This window comes from Schistocerca nitens, chromosome 2 (genome assembly GCF_023898315.1).
Source record: "Schistocerca nitens isolate TAMUIC-IGC-003100 chromosome 2, iqSchNite1.1, whole genome shotgun sequence".
NCBI lineage: Eukaryota > Metazoa > Arthropoda > Insecta > Orthoptera > Acrididae > Schistocerca > Schistocerca nitens.
Window position 1 is genome coordinate 1026301133 of NC_064615.1, and position 21963 is coordinate 1026323095.

The window sequence follows — 21963 nt, forward strand, 5'->3', positions numbered from 1 at the left end:
GACACAGTGTTTATCGTAACTGCAAGGTCTACCTCGACACTCCTCTCGGGCGACCATACACTCCCACCTAGCGCAGTCCCCCTCCATGTCCTCCGCGCTCGTTAATTTGGGATTCCCACAGGAGGTCAGACGTAATTTTGCATCCACACTGAAGAAGGTGGATTCGTTCCCCATCAAGGCGACTCAATTACATGAAAGCGTGAAAAGTGATGCGGCGGTGGACATTGATCAATAATTGTTTGAACAATTGGAAAAATTGTTTGGAAACAATAGAGGAAAAATCTGAAGGTAATTTATGAAACTGGGCACAATCTAGGTTGAACTTTACCTGATACCCATATCAACAGGCCTTTAATATCAATACATTCAAGGTCAATTAAGATAAATTGCATTTTGTACTGCTTCACATTGATTCTATTGTCTGTAGTCTTAACTGTTGTGAAATTGTCCGCACTTTGTATCTGCACAGCATGTGGACTAATGTGTGCAAACTTAGCTTACCATTTAGCGCGCAAATGGACAAAACATCTGAGTAGTCTTCTCAAGCCCAGGGTATTAAACAGACGTTCTATATAAATATGAACCTGGCCCTGTACGTCAGCTAATATCGTGTGCAGATTGTAACAAAAATCATTAGAAATGCTTCTGTCACTAACTAGAATGCGTAAATTAATAAAAGTGAAAGTTTGGGGTCTGTTTTAGAAAGGTACAACAGCTATTCCCTTTTTTATTGTACATCTAATTTATCAACTGTGCTTTCAGGGGTCAAGTGATACACAAAATCATGTTCAGTTCCTTTCAATGCTCAATAACAAAATATTTAACTCTTGGACATATTGAATTGACGATTATTAAAATTGTTAGCTCTACATATGAAAAATTTTTTATCACATGGGAGAATCTTCATTAGCTCATTTACATCTATGATGGCGTAGCAGCTCAATGCACTGAGTTGGTGGAGAATAAATTTACTTTCTGAACCAGTGAAAAAACTCTCACGTACTCATTGTGAAGGTAGGTTAGTATCCTAGCTTTTGATATTCAATGGTCAAAGAGTACACAAGTTGGAGAGAGCAGAATCTCGATTCAACATTAACTGTGGCCTAATGCGTGATGGTACTTTACCACGCAGCATCTGCAATGGCATTGTCTCTGTGCTGGATCTGAAATGCTAATTCCCTACTCTGGCCTTGACTGAATTCACTCAGTCTCAACTTTGCTGCGTTCTGTAGAACATTAATTTTTCCATATTCTAAATAATGGCTATTGCACACTCGCTAAGGGTTGGGGTGACTTGCACAATTTCTTTGCCCACAAAAATTCCTGCAGGAATAATTAACTACCTCTTTGCTATCTTTCGCCACGATACATGAATCGTATCATCCACACTTCGCAGAAAGAAAATCTCTCAACACCCTCGCTATTTTCCACACACTTGTGCTGTCCACTGCAATACGAGAGAGATACCTAGAAATTTTAGTTCTCAAAATGCTTCTATATAATGGGGCTCTCCCCACCGTGTCGCATCTGCATCGCCCAGTATGGCTTCAGCCAATCGCCTTCGTGTTAGAGGTGAATTCTATTTTTCTTGCTGGGTCGCAGCCTAGCCCAGTTACAGCCATCCAGCCACTTAAACTCAGTACCGGCCGTATTTACGTTAAAAGGAATAATGTATTGTTCTGGCCTTATCCCTTTCTGCGATGAAGCTCGCCGTTCTCTTGTTAAGTAGGGTTTTCCGATGCCATTAACTTCCTGCTCGGCTCGTCTCGAAAATGCATTTCTCTTTAACTTATTTATTCATGCCTTGTCCATATTGATAGATATTGTTTTGTTAGTTTTTGGTACATGAGATTACTGCAATTACCTTTTTTGATATAATATAATTATTATTTTCTGAGGATCTCATATTGTATCATACTGTCGTTATGGATCAAGCTCATGTAAGGTCCATAAAATCCGGACGCCTTACACTGTGACAATGTCAATGCAGAAACGCTCCTCCGGATACCGCATAAGTTCTTCTTGTCTGCACCAAACCTCTTGTCATGGAGTCTCAGTGGTGAGTGAAATGATGAACACATAGGAGATGACCTCTTAACCTTCAAATAAATTTCGATTTTCTAATAAATTTTATAACACTTTTAATGAACAGTTTAAATACACATTTTTAACTATGCTGGTACAGCGGATCCAAGCATACGCCCATAAACTTCCACTTCTCGAAACAAAACTGTGAAGATACATGAATTAATAAATTGAAGAGTGTGTTTCTTACTTTGTTTCATACGGATATTTAATGATATATCAAAACATTTATCCTTGCCACAAAACAACTCGTTAATTTACCTTTGTCTATAACGCATTCAATTTACATACAGCTTATGTATATAAGAAAAGAACAGAAAACTAATTCAGTACAACATCACGCACTTGTATAACGTTCAAATATGCACTACAGCTGCTGCTGCAGTCTGGCACGTGCTTATTACCCTTGATCAGAGCAGAATTTTACTTCCATAATGGCATCCCGTTTCTCGAACGTAGAACCTAATCTTAGCTTTGACGTTTTGCCTAATATCATACACTGTAGAGCCAAACAAACTGGTACACCTGCCTAATATCGTGTAGAACCCCCGCGAGCTTACAGAAGTGCTGCAGCATGACGTGGCATGGACTCACCTGAAGTCTGAAATAGTGCTGGAGGGAATTGACACCATAATTCTTGCAGGGCTGTCCATAAACCCGTAATGGTATCAGGGTGTGGGGATCTCTTCTGAACAGCACGTTGCAAGGCATCCCAGATATGAAAAATAATGCCCATGTCTGGGGAGTTTGGTGGCCAGTGGAAGAGTGTTCCTGGAGGCACTCTGTACCAATTCTGGATCTATAGGGTGTCGCATTGTCCTACTGGAATTGCCCAACTTCGTCGAAATGCACAATGGACATGAATGGATGCAGGTGATCAGATAGGATGCTTACTTACGTGTCACCTGTCAGAGTAGTAAATAGATGTATCAGGGGTCGCATAACACTCCAACTGCACACGCTCCACACCTTACAGATCCTCCATCAGCTTGAACCGTCCCCTGCTGAAATGCATGTTTCCAGTCATCAGTGTCGGTGTTGACGGGCCCAGGTGAGGCGTAAAGCTTTGTGTCAGGCAGTCATCACGGGTACACGAGTGGCCCTTCGGCTCCGAAAGCCCATATCGACGATGTTTCGTTGAATGGTTTGCACGCTGACACTTTCTGATGGCACAGCATTGAAATCTGCAGCAATATGCGGAAGGGTTGCAATTTTGTCACGTTGAACGATTCTTCAGTCGTCTTTGGTCCCGTTCTTGCAAGATCTTTTTCGGAAATTTGATGTTTTACCGGATTCCTGATAGTCACAGTACACTCGTGAAATGGTCGTACGGGAAAATACCCACTTCCTCCCATCACACGTTCAAACTCACTTAAATCTTGATAACCCGCCATTGTAGCGGCAGTAACCGATCTCACAACTAAGTCAGACAGTTGCCTTCATAGGCGTTTCCGGCCGCACCGCTGTATTCTGCCTATTTACATATCTCTGTATTTGAATACATATGCCTATACTAGATTTTTGGCGCTTCAGTGTACATTCTGCTACTGGCACATCATAAGAGTCTATGAAAACTGATTTTGGAAGCTCTGTTTTTCTTTCCATACCTAAATTTTAATTAGTACTATTATATGTATTTGATTTCTTTGCTGGATTCGACATCTGAGTGAGGCCTCTTCTTAACGTGAATTCCCCTTCTTTTGGTCTTCGGTAAAGGGGGCCTTTTCTTCGGTCATCGATGTCTGTTTCTATATTCTTCTCTTATTTGACTGTCGTTTCTTGTGTCGATCTGATACTCACGAGAAAAAGTTGTACTAATGTGTTACAGGAACATGTTATTCCCGCGGCAGGTGTGGCCTGCCCAGGTTGCGGATGTGTCAGTTCTCACAGAAGTCACCGGCCGACCGCCTAAACTTGTCCCGGAGACCTGATAGGAGAGATAGGAGCAAAGCGAGTTAGAGACTAGTTGACACAGCGGACGTATCCACGCCTCACTCACATGAGATCTCGTTTGCTACTTCATAAATTTGCCGGATTTTAACATGATTGGTACGACCCCTTCGTACACAATCAAGTGCCTAAAGACGTGATTTACATCCTGAAACCCGGGTCCTATACACGATTTTGTCCAAATGAATTACTGGTCAACTAGAACTGGAGCTGATTTTTCACCACGAAAAATTTTAACAACTATTGTGGATGATCCGCAAAGAGTGGTTCCGCGAGTTAGAAAGCTCGCCTTTTCATCCTCTGTATGCGATCGATGTATGTATCAATTATTCTTCTCCATACGATAACTGCGTGCTCCAAAACTTGGCGCAGTAGCGTCTTTACGCACCAACTCCAAGCTGCGGTGACAGCTTGGACGTCGGGTTGAGCGGTGTATGGGGAAGCATGGCGTTCTCGACCGACCGGCAGGATATGTCTGTTTCCTTTTGTCGAAATTGGCCTTTTGCGTGCGGGCTGCGATCGTTTGAGAATGGTAATTTCTAACTTCTGAAGGATTGGGCAGTCTTAATATTTACATATTACAAATTGAATTGCCAATTCAGCGGTATTCGTTGAAATCTGTTCCTGGGATGTAATGGGATGGTTCCTAGTTTTGGTATTAGCGTGTGAGGAATGGCTGCTGTTCTATTGTATAGGACCGAAGTTTTGTGTAGGATAATTTTAAGTATTTTCGGAAGATGGAAGTCATTGTAGACATCAGTGTTGGAAAGGAAGCGGGGTGCAGTCTCTGTATGGAAGAATCTGTTTTGCAACGTCTGAATGCTCTTGATGTTTGTATCCGCAGTCAGTGCCCAGATGTACGCTCTGTAACTGATAATTGGCAGGAGGATCGCGCTTGATAGTTTGATCTTCAAGTTCATTGAAAGCCATTTTCTTTTATGAGTGAGTTCTTGTTCTCTACTGCAGGTGTATACTGCATGTTTCTTGAAAGTTAAACAGGAGTTCGTAATTACAAATAAATATCTAACACTGGGATTTCAATCCCATTGGCCCGCATCTCGTGGTCGTGAGGTAGCGTTCTCGCTTCCCACGCCCGGGTTCCCGGGTTCGATTCCCGGCGGGGTCAGGGATTTTCTCTGCCTCGTGATGGCTGGGTGTTGTGTGCTGTCCTTAGGTTAGTTAGGTTTAAGTAGTTCTAAGTTCTAGGGGACTGATGACCATAGATGTTAAGTCCCACAGTGCTCAGAGCCATTTGAACCATCAATCCCATTGAGTGAGAGTGTGGCGTCATGGGGTATTGATTTGGTTATGAACAGGATTGCTTGATTTTTAGCTGAATTTATAGTGGTTATACAGGTGAGTGCCCAGTAATGAACTTCCTCCAAGTGCTCCTGTAATTTTCTTGCCATTTACATCAGATACTAACTACTCCTGTAAGTACCTGTACCATCGGCAAAGGCGCCAGACTGGCTAGTTTGCTACAAAGTATCGTTTTTGTACATTTAGTAGAGTTTGGGTGCCATGTCAGAGCCTTGGGGGAATCCTGCAGTTGTATTTCAGAGGTGACTATTACAGGTATAGTAACCAGAATATGACTCGGCTAGGAGACGCTGTACGATCGGCCGAGGGCGTCGATGGATTAGTCGCTGAAGACTACGAAACACGAACAGCGATGGACAAACAACAGGTCAACACGCCTTAATGTAAACCAGATCGAGGGCCCAGACGTAGCAATATCTGAAACCAAGCAAGACTGTGTAAAAGTAACGATACTAGAGCACTGCCAGAACATGACAGAGATCCGGGGGTCTTTTTTTCTTCACTGTTGTTTCATCCCCCGTGCCGCATATTGGTGGGAATGGGCTTTCAGCGGGGCAATACCCCGCTCTTCAGCCAACACCATTGTTAATGATATAACAAAGATGATTAATGATGATTAATGATATAACAAAGACGATATATATATATATATATATATATATATATATATATATATATACGATGTCTGTTCTTTCGCACATGTCCAAAAAAACGAACAACATTATTGATCCAGCAACCACTATGAATTAAGACACAAATGAATTACAGACAGAGTGGGCATCGATGTAAATAAATGGGAAAAGTTGAAAATTTATGATGGATCAGGATTCGAATCCGGGTTTGCTGTTTAATTCGACATCTGCTCTGACCACTAAGCCATCTAAAGACCTGTCCAAAAGAACAGACACCACATATCTATAATGATGGCGAAGAAGCAAAGATCTCTTCAGAGCACATGCACACCAGGCTCGAACTCTTACGCGAAACGGCGAAATACGGCCAGTAACGAGGATAATGGGCAAGCGGCACTACATATGTAGTGTGTGGATAAGTTAATAACTTACGTCTGACGGGAGGTGTGCCAGAGTACTCAGTGAAACTGTCATGACCACTGTGTCTGGATGGCTTCGTAGTCAGAGCGACTGCTTTATTGTGACAAAATCTTATGGGACTAAACTGCTTAGGGCATTGGTCCCTAAGCTTACACATTACTTAATCGAACTTAAACTAACTTACGCTATGGACAAAAGACACACCCATGCCCGAGGGTGGACTCGAACCCCCGACGGGTTGAGCCGCGCGGACCGTAACAAGTCGCCCAAGACCGGGCGGCTACCCGTCGCGGCTAGAGCGACTTCCTAGTAAGTAGGAGACCCAGGTATGAATCGTGCTCAGGCATAAACTTTAACTTTCCCCATTCATTTACATCCGTTCCCACTCGTAGCCAATATCTATAATTTACTTGTGTCTTAATTCATGGTGGTTGCTGAGTCAAAAATGTTGTCTGTTCTTTCGGACACGTGCGAAACAACAGACACCGCATAATATACTAAAGCGCCAAAGAAACTGGTATAGGTATGTGTATTCAAATACAGAGATATGTAAACAGGCAGAATACGGCGCTGAGCTCGGCGACGCCTATATAAGACAACATGTGTCAAGCGCACGTACGATATGGGTTACTGCTGCTACAACGGTAAGTTATCGAGAGGTTAAGGGAGTTTGAACGTGGTGTTATAGTCGGCGCACGAGCGATGCGACACAGCAGCTCCGAGGTAGTGATGAAGTCGGGATTTCACGCCCCCCAGAACCATGGATCATGCCGCTGGTGGGGAGGCTTGCGTGCCTCAGCGATACAGATAGCCGTACCGTAGGTGCAACCACAACGAAGGGGTATCTGTTGAGAGGTCAGACGAACGTGTGGTTCCTGAAGAGAGGCAGCAATATTTCCAGTAGTTGCAGGGGCAACAGTCTGGATTATTGACTTATCTATCCTTGTAACATTAACCAAAACGGCCTTGCTGTGCTGGTACTGCGAACGGCTGAAAGCCGTAATTTTTCCCGAGGGCAAGCAGCTTTACTGTAAGGTTAAATGATGATGACATCCTCTTGGGTAAAATATTCCGGGGGTGAAACAGTCCCCCCCATTCGGATCTCTGGGCGGGGAATACTCAGGAGGACGTCGTTATCAGGAGAAAGTAAACTGGTGTTCTACAGATGGGTGCGTGGAATGTCAGATCCCTTAATCGAGTAGGTAGGTTAGAAAATCTAAAAAGGGAAATGGGTAGGTTAAAGTTAGATATAGTGGGAATTAGTGAAGTTCGGTGGCAGGAGATCAGGTGAATACAGGGTTATAAATACAAAATCCAATAGGGGTAATACAGGAATAGGTTTAGAAAAGAATAAAAAATACGAGCGCTGGTAAACTACTACGAACAGCGTGGTGAACGTATTATTGTAGCCAAGATAAACACAAAGCCCACACCTACCACAATAGTACAGGTTTATATGCCAACTAGCTCCGCAGACAACAAAGAGATTGCAGAAATGTATAGTCAGATAAAAGAAATTATTCAGATAGTGAAGGGAGACGAAATTAATAGTCATGGGTGACTGGAATTCGATAGTAGGAAAAGGAAGAGAAGCCAAAGTTGTAGGTGAATATGGAATGGCGGTAAGGAATGAAAGAGGAAGCCACCTGGTAGAATTTTGCACAGAGCATAACTTAATCATAGCTAACACTTGGTTTAAAAATCATGAAATAAGGCTGTATACGTGGAAAAGGCCTGGAAACACTGGAAGGTTTCAGACAAATTATATAATGCTAAGACAGAGATTTCGGAACCAGGTTTTAAATTGTAAGACATTTCCACACATGACCACAAACTATTGTTTATGAACTGTAGATAAAAACTGAAGAAACTGCGAAAAGATGGGAATGGGGTCTGGATAAACTAAAAGAACCAGAGGTTGTAGAGAGTTTGAGAGAGAGCATTAGGGAACGATTGGCAAGAACGAGGGAAAGAAATACAGTAGCAGAAGAATGGGTGGCTTTGAGAGATCAAATAGTAAAGGCAGCAGAGGATCAAGTAGGTTAAAAGACGCGGGCAAGTAGAAATCCTTAGGTAACAGAAGAGATATTGAACTTAATCGATGAAACGAGAAAATATAAAAATACAATAAATGAAGTAGGCGAGAAGGATTACAAACGCCTCAAAAATGAGATCGACAAGAAGTGCAAAGTGGCTAAGAAAGGATGACTAGAGGACAAATGTAAAGATGTAGAGGCATATATCACTAGGGGTAAGATAAATACTGCCTATAGGAAAATTGAAAAGACCTTTGGAGAAAAGAGAACCACTTGTATGGATACCAAGAGCTCAGATGGAAACAAAGTTCTAAGCAAAGAAGGGAAAGCAGAAAGGTGGAAGGAATATATAGAGGGTTTATACAAGGGCGACGTACTTGAGGGAGATATTATGGAAATGGAAGAAGACGTACAGGAAGATGAAATGGGAGCTACGATACAGCATGAAGAATTCGACAGAGCACTGAAAGATCTGAGTCGAAACAAGGCCCTAGGAGTAGACAACATTAGATTAGAACTACTGATAGCCTTGGGAGAGCCAGCTCTGACAAAACTCTACCATCTGAAAAGCAAGATTTACGAGACAGGCGAAATACCCTCAGACTTCAAGAAGAATTCTTTAGAGACGAATGGAAAAACTGGTAGAATCCGATCTCGGGGAAGATCAGTTTGGATCCTGTAGATATGTTGGAACACGTGAGGCAATACTGACCCTACGACATATCTTAGAAGATAGATTAAGGGAAGGCAAACCTATGTTTCTAGCATTTGTAGATGTAGAGAAGGCTTTTGAAGATGTTGACTGGAATACTCTCTTTAAATTCTGAAGGTGGTAGGAGTCAAATAAAGGGAACGAAAGGCTATTTACAATTTGTACAGAAACCAGATGGCAGTTGTAAGAGCTGAGGGGCATGAAAGGGAAACAGTGGTTGGGAAGGGAGTGAGATGGGGATGTACCCTATCCCTGATGTTACTCAATCTGTATATTGAGCAAGCAGTAAAGGAAACAAAAGAAAAATTTGGAGCAGGAATTAAAATCCATGGAGAAGAAATAAAAACTTTGCTTTAACTCTTCAGGTTTTCCTAGCGAGATCTTGACATGTAGAATTATCGGGTCTACTGCCGGGTGTTTCTGTCGCTCTGGCACAATTTTTCGGCCACGTAACTCGTTGCCTTCTTCAGGTGCTACCCGAGACTGCCGTATTGGAGGATCTTATCCAGTATTTATGCCCAGAGGGCGCTCTCTTTGCCGTCCACGCCCACATGGTGCTACTTGTAAGGTGTTGTCTCTTCCACGGTGCTCCCTCAGACGTCCTCGCCCGACTTTGTCGCAATTTGTGGCAGCTCTCTGAGGCCCGTCCTGTGTTGGGCATTCCGTTCGCGGTCCGCGCCCGCCAGGTGCTGCTCCTGAGGTTTTCGCCCTTCCCTGGTGCTCCCACGGACGTCCGCACCCGGCTCGTCCAACATTATGGTCGTGGCAGCTGTCTGGGTCCGGACCCGCGCTTAGCGTTCTGTTGGTGGTCCGCGCCCGCTTGGCGCTGCTCCTGAGGTGTTGGCACTTTCCTGGTGCTCCGACGGACGTCCGCGCCCGCATCGTCCACCATCTGCAGTTGTGGCAGTTGTGTGAGGCCCATCTCGCGTCGGGCGCTCTGTTCGCGATCCGCGCCCGACTGGCGCTGCTTGTAAGGTGGTGTCTCTTCCCCGGTGCTCCCTAGAACGTCCGTGCCAGACTTGGTCTCCATCTGAGGCAGTTCTCAGAGGGTAGTCCTTTGCCGGGCGCTCCATTCCCGGTCCGCGCGCGCTTTGCGCTGCTCCTGAGGTTTTGGCCCTTCCCTGGTGCTCCGACGGACGTCCGCGCCCGCCTCGTCCACCATCTGCAGTTGTGGCAGCTGTGTGAGGCCCATCTCGCGTCGGGCGCTCCGTTCGCGGTCCGCGCCCGCCTGGCGCTGCTTGTAAATTGGTGTCTCTTCCCCGGTGCTCCCTAGAACGTCCGTGCCGGACTTGGTCTCCATCTGTGGCAGTTCTTAGAGGCTAGTCCTTTGCCGGGCGCTCCATTCCCGGTCCGCGCGCGCTTTGCGCTGCTCCTGAGGTTTTGGCTCTTCCCTGGTGCTCCGACGGACGTCCGCGCCCACCTCGTCCACCATCTGCAGTTGTGGCAGCTGTGTGAGGCCCATCTCGTGTGGGGCGCTCCGTTCGCGGTCCGCGCCCGCCTGGCGCTGCTTGTAAGTTGGTGTCTCTTCCCCGGTGCACCCTAGAACGTCCGTGCCGGACTTGGTCTCCATCTGTGGCAGTTCTTAGAGGCTAGTCCTTTGCCGGGCGCTCCATTCCCGGTCCGCGCGCGCTTTGCGCTGCTCCTGAGGTTTAGGCCCTTCCCTGGTGCTCCGACGGACGTCCGCGCCCGCCTCGTCCACCATCTGCAGTTGTGGCAGTTGTGTGAGGCCCATCTCGCGTCGGGCGCTCTGTTCGCGGTCCGCACCCGACTGGCGCTGCTTGTAAGGTGGTGTCTCTTCCCCGGTGCTCCCTAGAACGTCCGTGCCAGACTTGGTCTCCATCTGTGGCAGTTCTCAGAGGCTAGTCCTTTTCCGGGCGCTCCATACGCTGTCCGCGCCCGCTTGGCCCTGCTCCTGAGGTTTTGGCCCTTCCCTGGTGCTCCGACGGACGTCCGCGCCCGCTTCGTCCACCATCTGCAGTTGTGGCAGCTGTGTGAGGCCCATCTCGCGTCGGGCGCTCCGTTCGCGGTCCGCGCACGCCTGGCGCTGCTTGTAAGGTGGTGTCTCTTCCCCGGTGCTCCCTAGAACGTCCGTGCCGGACTTGGTCTCCATCTGTGGCAGTTCTCAGAGGCTAGTCCTTTGCCGGGCTCTCCATTCGCGGTCCGCGCCCGCTTGACGCTGCTCCTGATGGTTTGGCCCTTCCCTGGTGCTCCGACGGACGTCCGCGCCCGCCTCGTCCACCATCTGTAGTTGTGGCAGCTGTGTGAGGCCCATCTCGCGTCGGGCGCTCTGTTCGCGGTCCGCGCCCGACTGGCGCTGCTTGTAAGGTGGTGTCTCTTCCCCGGTGCTCCCTAGAACGTCCGTGCCAGACTTGGTCTCCATCTGTGGCAGTTCTCAGAGGCTAGTCCTTTGCCGGGCGCTCCATTCCCGGTCCGCGCCCGCTTGACGCTGCTCCTGACGTTTTGGTCCTTCCCTGGTGCTCCGACGGACGTCCGCGCCCGCCTCGTCCACCCTCTGCAGTTGTGGCAGCTGTGTGGGGCCCATCTCGCTTCGGGCGGTCCGTTCGCGGTCCGCGCCCGCCTGGCGCTGCTTGTAAGGTGGTGTCTCTTTCCCAGTGCTCCCTAGAACGTCCGTGCCGGACTTGGTCTCCATCTGTGGCAGTTCTCAGAGGCTAGTCCTTTGCCGGGCGCTCCATTCCCGGTCCGCGCGCGCCCGGCGTTGCTCCTGAGGTTTTGGCCCTTCCCTGGTGCTCCGACGGACGTCCGCGCCCGCCTCGTCCACCATCTGTAGTTGTGGCAGCTGTGTGAGGCCCATCTCGCGTCGGGCTCTCTGTTCGCGGTCCGCGCCCGCCTGGCGCTGCTTGGAAGGTGGTGTCTCTTCCCCGGTGCTCCCTAGAACGTCCGTGCCGGACTTGGTCTCCATCTGTGGCAGTTCTCAGAGGCTAGTCCTTTGCCGGGCGCTCCATTCGCGGTCCTCGCCCACCTGGTGCTGCTCCTGAGGTTTTGGCCCTTCCCTGGTGTTCCGACGGTCGTCCACGCCCGGCTCGTCTATCATCTGCGGTCGTGGCGGCTGTCAGAGGCCCGTCCCGCGTTGGGATTTGCGTTTGCGGTCCGCGCCCATCTGACGCTGCACCTGCGGCGTTACTGCTTCTTTAGGAGTTTCTTGTTTCCTTTCGTTGGGCCCTGATAAGCTCCAGAGCCGGACTCCACGCCGAGCTGATGTTGTAACCGCTGTCTCGGTTTATTAGGTTGTCTGTGACCTTGATCTAGATGGCCTCCTTTATGACACTATCCCAAAATCTTGGCATCTGTGTCACAATTTTGGTGTTGTTGTAGTCCATTGAGTGACCGAGCTCCAGACTGTGCTCTGCTATGGCAGATTTGGTTGCCTGTCCGAGTCTGGTGTGCCTCTGGTGTTCTTTGCACCTGATGTCTGCCGTCCTGGTTGTCTGGCCAATGTATGACTTTCCACACTGGCACAGGATGTTGTAAATGTGTGGTTTACATAGCCCCAGGTTGTCCTTCATAGTCCCTAGCATTCTCCCAATTTTGGAGGGTGGACAGAAGATACTCTTTATATCATATTTTGAAAGAATTCTGCTGATCTTTGCAGAAATAGGTCCAGCTTATGGCAGGTATGCCACCTTCTTTGCCGCCTCTGGCTCCTCTTCTGCACTCTGTGGTTGGCTGGCAGCAGGAAGTGCCCTATGGATGTCTATGGAGGAGTATCCATTTCCGTTGAACACCAGCTGTAGATGTTCTATCTCTGTGGCCAGACTTTCCATATCTGACAGAGCCCAAGCCCTGTGAACTAATGCTCTCAAGACTCCATTCTCCTGTGCCCGGTGGTGGCAGCTACTAGCTTGAAGGTATAAGTCAGTGTGGGTGGACTTACGATACACACTGTGCCCCAGAGTGCCATCTGCCTTCCTCCTGACCAGGACATCCAAGAATGGGAGCTGTCCATCCTTCTCTGGCTCCATAGTAAATTTTATACTTGGGTGGCGTGAATTTAGATGTTTCAAAAAGTCATCTAGCTCCTCCCTGCCATGGGGCCAAATGACAAAAGTGTCATCGACATATCTGAGAAAGCACTTGGGTTGGTAAGTGGCTGATGCAAGTGCCTCCTCTTCGTACCTTTCCATGAAAAGGTTGGCTATCACTGGTGATAAAGGGCTGCCCATTACCACTCCTTCTGTTTGCTCATATATTTGACCCCTGTAAAGAAAATATGTTGAGGTCAGTATATTCTTGAAAAGGTCGAGCAGGACACCATCGAACTTCTCTCCAATGATATTGGGTGAATCGGTGAGTGGCACTCGTGTGAAGAGCGACACCACATCGAAACTGACCTTGATGTCAGAGCCCATGGTGTGAAGCTGCCTTAGCCGTTATAGGTAGTCCTCCAAGTTCCGTATGTGGTGTGCACGTTTGCCCACATATGGTGCCAATATCTTCTTCAGGTATTGTGCAGTGAGGTATGTTGCTGCACCGATGTTACTGACAATAGCTCGGAAATGGACCCCCTCCTTGTGGGCGTTGGGGAGTGCATAGAGTCTGGGTGGTACAGGTGCTTTGGGATGAAGCTTCTTGATGACCTCTCTGGCTCTGAGCACTATGGGACTCAACTGCTGTGGTCATCAGTCCCCTAGAACTTAGAACTACTTAAACCTAACTAACCTAAAGACATTACACACATCCATGCCCGAGGCAGGATTCGAACCTGCGACCGTAGCAGTCACACGGTACCGGACTGCGCGCCTAGAACCGCGAGACCACCGCGGCCGGCTCTTGATGACCTGTCTCCTTCAGCAACTTCCGGGTCTTCTTGTCCCCCTTGTCAGTGGGGTCACCATCTAGTGGTTTGTAAGCAGTGTCTTCCAGAAGTTGTTGCACCTTCCCATCATACTCCAACTTGTTTAAGAAGACCGTGGAGTTACCCTTATCAGCTGCAGAACTACAACGCTGTCATCCTCCCGTAGCTGCCTGAGTGCCACCCTCTCCTCGCTCGAAGTGTTGAATTTGGGAGGCTTCGTCCTGGTGAGTGCCCTGCAGGTCGCCCTGCAGATCTCTTCGGACACGTTGGAAGGTAGCGTGTTGACGACTTGCTCAACTGAACTAATGAAGGCTGCAACAGGTACGCTCCTGGGAGTCACTGCAAAATTGAGTCCCTTGCTGAGTGCTTTTGAGGTGGCCCGTATAACTCTGCCACCTCATCTATTTCCGAGCCCATTAAATGTGAACAGTACTATTGGCAATGGATACACCTACGTCAGAGGCTCACACAATCGGCAGGAATACACAATCAATGAATGTAAACAAACATCACTTTCAACGCAGAGGGAAGTTTTATCTATTTTATGACACATGCACGGTTTTCTCCGGAAATGAAAACTAGACAAATAGACAAGTTTTCACTGTTCTAAACCTCTTATCTTCTGAAATACATAGGCTTTAAAGGATGCCAACGGCCACACAGTTCCTAGTGCAATGCACACAGAAAGGGTTGCCTGCAGCAGGTTCAGACAGTGCACTTAACCCACATTACAGCATTACTGCAATACGGTAGAAACTGTCGCACCGTTTCCATTATTTCAAGTCTGAGTCATTCAGAAGGTATAGCCGCTATAGCGTTTAGAGCAGTGAAACTTGTACTTGTAGTTTCCATTTCACTAAAAAAAAGCTATTTAACAAAACGTAACTTTGTGTTGAAAGTGATGTTTGTTTATTTGTAAGGATTGTGCATTCCTGCCCATTGTGTGAGCTCCTATCATAGGTGCATCCGTAGCGAATTGCTTTTTTCATATTTTGTTTCTTGTCGAAAGTATACGAAATCGAAAAGTGGGTGGGATATCCTGTATAAAAGCTCCTGCTGAAATGATGTCGTCAAGGTTACTAGAAAGCTAGCGATCAGCGCTACTCATGGGTTAGAGCAGAGGTCCCCAAACTTTTTTTCTCGTAGACCACTTTCAAAGTTTTACTGTTTTCGGTAAACCTCCTACTGCTACATTTTTACTATATTCCCAAAACTCCTAAAAAATGTCGCGGTCGAATCCCAACCCTAAATTCTGAGTGGTAAAAATAAAAAGAAAAACAGCAAATTTTCTTGTGTGCTATTTATTAAAATAATATTTATGATTATGTACTTAATGTTGTGGCGTAACAAGACAGCCACGCCACTCGGAAGTAGCCGAAAGGCACGCGTTACTGACGCAGGCTAGAGATAGGTCTGAAACAGGATATGTAATGAATGCTAGCCGGCCGAAGTGGCCGTGCGGTTAAAGGCGCTGCAGTCTGGACCCGCAAGACCGCTACGGTCGCAGGTTCGAATCCTGCCTCGGGCATGAATGTTTGTGATGTCCTTAGGTTAGTTAGGTTTAACTAGTTCTAAGTTCTAGGGGACTAATGACCTCAGCAGTTGAGTCCCATAGTGCTCAGAGCCATTTGAACCATTTTTTTGTAATGAATGCTATAAAGAAAAATACGTAGCTCCTGGAATACTTAACTTTAATCCATCCTTGTGGTACATGGCTCTTGACGATACAAGTGAGACTCTTTAGATACAAGCTATGTAAGGCTAATGGCGCCTTGCTAGGTCGTAGCCATTGACTTAGCTGAAGGCTATTCTAACTATCTGCTCTGCAAATGAGCGAGGCTTCGTCAGTGTAGTCGCTAGCAAAGTCGTCCGTACAACTGGGGCGAGTGCTAGTCAGTCTCGAGACCTGCCGTGTGGTGGCGCTCGATCTGCGATCACTGACAGTGGCGACACGCGGGTCCGACATGTACTAATGGACCGCGGCCGATTTAAAGCTACCACCTAGCAAGTGTGGTGTTTGGCGGTGACACCACACTTAATATGATTAAAAATAAACACTGGTAACGTACTATTCAGCAATCGACAAAACATCAACAATCAACTCTAAAATGGAAGTAAACAATTAAAAAAAATATTCATAATTTTAATGAGACGGATGTACTTGTTGAATTGGCAAATAATTATCAATATTTGGCTTCAGTTTTGTAAGGAATAACCTCAGATCTCCCCGTTCTGTGATGTTCAGTCTGCTCCTTTCTTTTTGTTAATAGGTTTGTGACAACACTAAAACTTTTTAGCCGGCCGCTGGTGGCCGAGCGGTTCTGGCGCTACAGTCTGGAACCGCGCGACCGCTATGGTCGCAGGTTCGAATCCTGCCTCGGGCATGGATGTTTGTGTTGTCCTTAGGTTAGTTAGGTTTAAGTAGTTCTAAGTTCTAGGGGACTTATGACCTCAGCAGTTGAGTCCCATAGTGCTCAGAACCATTTGAACCATTTTGAAAACTTTTTAATTATTAATACCAATAAACTGCCAAGACCCATTGTTTAATCGTCGAGGTTTTAATAGCCACGAGATTAAATAGCCGGTTTTTAATTAATGATTAAAGAGCATATATACCTAATTCCCGAGACCAATGCGTTCGTCAACCACGATAATGTTGTCTCGTATGTCAAAAAATAAAAGAGCGGAAGAATAAGGTGGGTCGCTTTCCCGTATCGCGATACTTAAGCGTTTCTCACTTCACTCCACTGGTGGGAGAGACGCTCGTTTGTGGAAATAGTCCACCTGGCAGGGCATTCGTTAACGAGCTTAGACTTCGCGTCTGCTAATAGCAGGAACATGGGTTATGTTGCACTTGTGCTTTAACACCCATACAGAGGTTTTCTGTACAAACATGCAGGTCAGTCATACGTCTCTCTTTTAATGAATCGCCACTGTCACGTAAGTAAATATTTTTATAATAAAGAGTATTAAAAATTCAATCTTTCTGGGCTTTTTGGTCTTTTATAGAAGTATCGAATAACCTCTCCTCTCAGTATTTAATTTTTGTTACGTAACTACTACACGCAAATATAACAAATATGATATGATTAAAATATAAAATAAAAATACGAATAACAAATGGGCAGGTACTTACTTTTTTCGGCACTGGAAAACACTGACATCGATTAACTCACACTTTTATGCTCAAAATTCCAGAAACAAATGAGTAACGTTTTATCCTTGGCATTTGTATATATATTAGTGAAGCTTGCAAGCACAGCGCAAGTCGTATTTCGTCCCTTTGCACGTCTAAGCAAGCATTCCGGGCGAGCGGGCGCGAAGGTGGAACTTTGCAAGTCTCTACATGCGTTGTACTGAATATCGAATACGCTTGTTTTTACAATTAGCAGTCGCTGACCTTCTTAAAATGCACTAGCTGCCCAAAAAAAAAGTGTAAGTAGGCTGTTTAGGATTTTTATATTGGTAACGCCACGTAGCGCTCTGTATGAAAATCACTGGCTGTGCTGTGTGCAGTCAGTGGCTGGTTCGCATTGTTGTAATACTCGCCATTGTAGTCTTGGGCAGCTAGATGTTAACAGCGCATAGCGTTGCACAGTTGGAGAGAGATGGCGGAGTTTTGAAATTTGTAAGACTGGATGTCAGTTATGACTATTAAGGTAAATACATTGTTTGTTCTCTATTAAAATCTTTCATTTGCTAACTATGCCTATCAGTAGTTAGTGCCTTCCGTAGTTTGAATCTTTTATTTAGCTGGCAGTAGTGGCGCTCGCTGTATTGCAGTAGTTCGAGTAACGAAGATTTTTGGTGAGGTAAGTGATTTGTGAAAGGTATAGGTTAATGTTAGTCAGGGCCATTCTTTTGTAGGGGTTTTTGAAAGTCAGATTGCGTTGCGCTAAAAATATTGTGTGTCAGTTTAAGCACAGTCATGTATAATTTTTCTAAGGGGACGTTTCATATGTCGACCCTTAGCCGAGGATACCTCACTGGAATCTTCTGATTTTTTTTTGTAGTTTGTGTAATTAGTGTAGCTATTGTTTATTGCTAGCGCGTAATCATAGAGAGAATTTCCTTTGTAGTTGTAGTTTTTCATTGTTGTACAGTAAAACAGTTGTGGCATGCATGTAGATTTGCACCAAATATTTCGCAGCTGCTATGTTAATGTGTTCTCTTATTTTTGCTCTTCAAATTGTGCTTTTCTGTGTTATCGTGTGAAATATTGTGACAATAATGGCGTGTGAAAAACGTAACACTAGGCTACAAAGTAAACTGAGAAATAATAGTGACGACGAGCGTAGCTTATCAGCACCACTGTGTAATGAATTAACAGACATTCAAAGTGGTAATTTGGTAATTGTGCATAGGGAAATGGAGCGGGCGGCAAATAATGGCGTAGACAGTGGAACAATTAGTGAACAGGGAAGCATTATCGATCGATCGGTCGGCAACAGCTCGCCTCAGGAATCCGAAATGACAGAACACAATATTACAAATACTGTAGACTCAGGTTTTGGGTCGTCATGGTTTTTTCAAATAAGTCAAGACACATTTTCTGCTCGTCAAAATGTAAATGTTGCCGGTGCAAATGCACTGCCGAAAAGCATAGAGGAACAGATTCCAGACACTAATACATTATTATTGCAATTAATGCAGCAAATGAAACAAAATCAGAGACAAACACAGCAACAGTTAGACGCAATGGAACAAAATCTTCAAAAGTTAGACACAATGGAACAACACCAGAGACAAACACAGCAACAGTTAGACACAATGGAACAAAATCTTCAAAAGTTAGACACAATGGAACAACACCAGAGACAAACACAGCAACAGCTTCAAAAGTTAGACTCATTGGAACAAACTCTTGAACAAACACGTGAAGATTTAACTACTGAGTTACATAACATTGAATCGAAATGTCAAAAAGTCTGTAATGACGTAAAAAAAAAATTTGTGAGCATTTTCAACCTATTATTTCGCGGCATAAAAATGCATTACAGAATCACGAAGCAGCCATAAAAGAACTGCAAATTATTGTTCATGAAAATCAAGAGACCTTGCAAGCTAAAATTGACTCAGTTGCATCTGCCGATACGGTTACGCAACTTGCAAAAACTCAGGAAAACTTAAAGAACACAGTAGATACTCTGAAAATTGGTTCAGAAAGACACATGGAGGAAATTAGTTCATTATCAGAGAAAGTAGTTGAACTTTCGGATCAGCTAAATAATTTATCTACGAAGGTAGATGATAATCTGAATGACACAAAACCGGTAGTCCTTAATGACACAGAAGAGTGCGAACAAATTAGGAAATTCAAACAAAATCAGAATCAAATTAATACGCAACACCAAAGAGAAATCCGGGAAGTACAAGATCAGCTGACACAGGTAATACAAGAATTACATATTTTAGAGGACACTCGCGCCCCAATACGGGAAGAGGGACATAGAAATACGGAACAGCCACAAAATAATAACACAGCGCATTTCGGAAATTATGAAAGAAATTGTCAAGGTGCACCGAATTTTGAAATGGAACCGCCGAAACGACGTAACAATGACCGATATGCGACTCGCCGACATGATGACTTTGACTATAAGCTGTTCATTACTACACGTAAATTCAAAACATTTAAGAATTCTGGCAACGACATTCATCCAGAAGCATGGCTCCATCAATTCTCTCATTGTTTTCCTCCCAACTGGTCGTTAGAACACAGATTAGAATTTATGTGTGGCTATTTAGAGAATGAACCAGCTGTAAGAATGCGATCGGTCATTCACGATTGTCACAGTGAAGGAGAATTTTACCATGCCTTCCTCTCAGCATATTGGTCTCCAGCTACATTGAAGCTTTCCAGGGACTCTTACAAGAATTAGAAATTGACACTTATAATCGCGGAACGCGAAAACAGGAACACAACAATTACAGGTCACATCCGTCGCAATTCCGCGATGAAAGAAATAATAACTGGACACAGCAAGGCTATTCTCACAACACAAATCGTGACCAAAACAGACACCACCCGTATGACAACCACTGGCAGAGTAATAATTACAGGGAAAGATCACCTCTCCGCAGTAGTGACTATCACAGAGACAATCAGAGAAACAGACATTTTGGGAACCAAAATAATTATTATCAAGGGCGACACAATAACTTTAGATGCAACGGTCCAGCGCGCAGTTACGATTCAGGGAAAAATTCTCCACCACGTGACCGACAAGAAAGAAACTATGGAATCTAACGACATGACGACAGACGATATGATCGTAACGACAGACATGAATTGCGTCAGAACTGGCGGGATTCAAACAGAGCAGGGCTCTCTCGACAAGATGAATTTGTAGAAGTTAGGTCTCCAAATCCCAATAACGACGTGCGCCAACAAAGAGACAGACAATGACTCGCACCGCAGGCAGCCGCGTGCGCCGGCTGGCTCAGAGAAAAATAACATAGGCGCTAACCTTGAGAAAAATTCCACTATTCTTTACCGACGTATACCGCATGATAATTGCATTCAAGTTGAAACTGCGTACTAGGAAGAGTAAAGGTTTACACCATATTTCACATGTAAAACCGTTTATTGATAGATAATCTGCTTTTTAACTTAGTATTTGCCATAAAATTTTTCACTTTACATTACTAGTATGCTTTGTTAGACTTAGAAACTGTTAACATGCAACAGTGTTTGAAGTTAACTATCCAATCTAGAACCTAGGATACATATTTAGACAGTAGTTACGAATGCATTGTTATAGTTAACAGACGTCACAGTGTTATTGTGTGTGTACATTCTTCCTTGTTAGTTGCACGATTACGTAACGACTATAAGGCTCACATACGTAGAACATTTACCAGTACTGCTAATGAGATTTTAATGCAACATTTTGGTTTACTTGAAAATACATTCTGGATTTAAAGTACTTTCAGTGAGATACCAGATGACATAGTGGTTAGTTTATGTGACAGCTACACGATTTTATCACGATGCTACTAATGAGTGACAATTTACAATGTTGCTTTTGCAGTGTTTCTGTTTTATATCTGCACAGTTTTCTGTTTTATTCTGGAAAGTAAAACATGTTTTAGTAGTAACTTTTGTGGTATAGCTACAATGAGACAGCCTTTTCCGTAGCACAACAATACGTTACAGCACAGTACTTTCTTCATCACGGCAATAAGCGTAATAACTAAGATATCTATATGCAAAGCATTTCACTTTTGTTTATCATGAGATAAGTACATTGGCTTCTGCAGAACTTAGCTTTCGGAGGACGATAACTACGACACTTCCACAGAGATTATCTTACAGCAAGACGCACATTTAGCGCTACAGGACACATATTTGAGTGATTAATTTTGTACTTAAATCATTTATTTTTAAAGATATTTGAAGTACAATGATACAAGGGTTTTCCGTGATACATTTCATTCCATTGCTGTAATCTGTAACACCTGAGGGTATAATTACATAAATGCTCAGGGGGGGTACACGCTTACTTTGTGTACCATGTGTTTGGCAAGCACAAGGAGCCCTAGCTAATATGGTATTTGCTTTTACAACTTTTCACATCGGTACCATATTTCTCTAACACATAAATTACACAGCTATCTGATCATTTAACTGAGAGATAAACATTTTTTTTTTACTACATCAGTGACACATGTTTGCACAATTACACAGTTGGATAACTTCACACTTATGAAACTGTATTTTGTCTGTACTGTGTGAACTGTTCATATTTTTTCGGAACCATTGTGATATTTTGAGAGCTTTGAATGATGTATTTGGTATGGGATCACGATTTTTAAAGTACGTTTGAGGCAGATGACACTTTTGACATGAGCAGAGAATTTTTTTTAGGTTTTGAAATTATTGGAGGAAGCTACGACGATTTTGAGAGTTGACTGAGGTGTTATGATGTTATTATTACGATGACTATGTGTATTATGCTGTTGCGGTATGTTTATGATCAATAAGCTGATGCT

At 44.8% G+C, this 21963-nt stretch overlaps 2 protein-coding genes across 2 annotated transcripts in view; both read left to right on the top strand.

Moving 5' to 3' along the window:
- LOC126237373 (uncharacterized) overlaps window positions 1-21963 on the top strand; it is a 786945-nt gene that overhangs the window by 637700 nt on the left and 127282 nt on the right. The window lies entirely within an intron of this gene.
- The window catches only part of LOC126237374 (uncharacterized), a 274642-nt gene that overhangs the window by 124219 nt on the left and 128460 nt on the right, over window positions 1-21963 (top strand). The window lies entirely within an intron of this gene.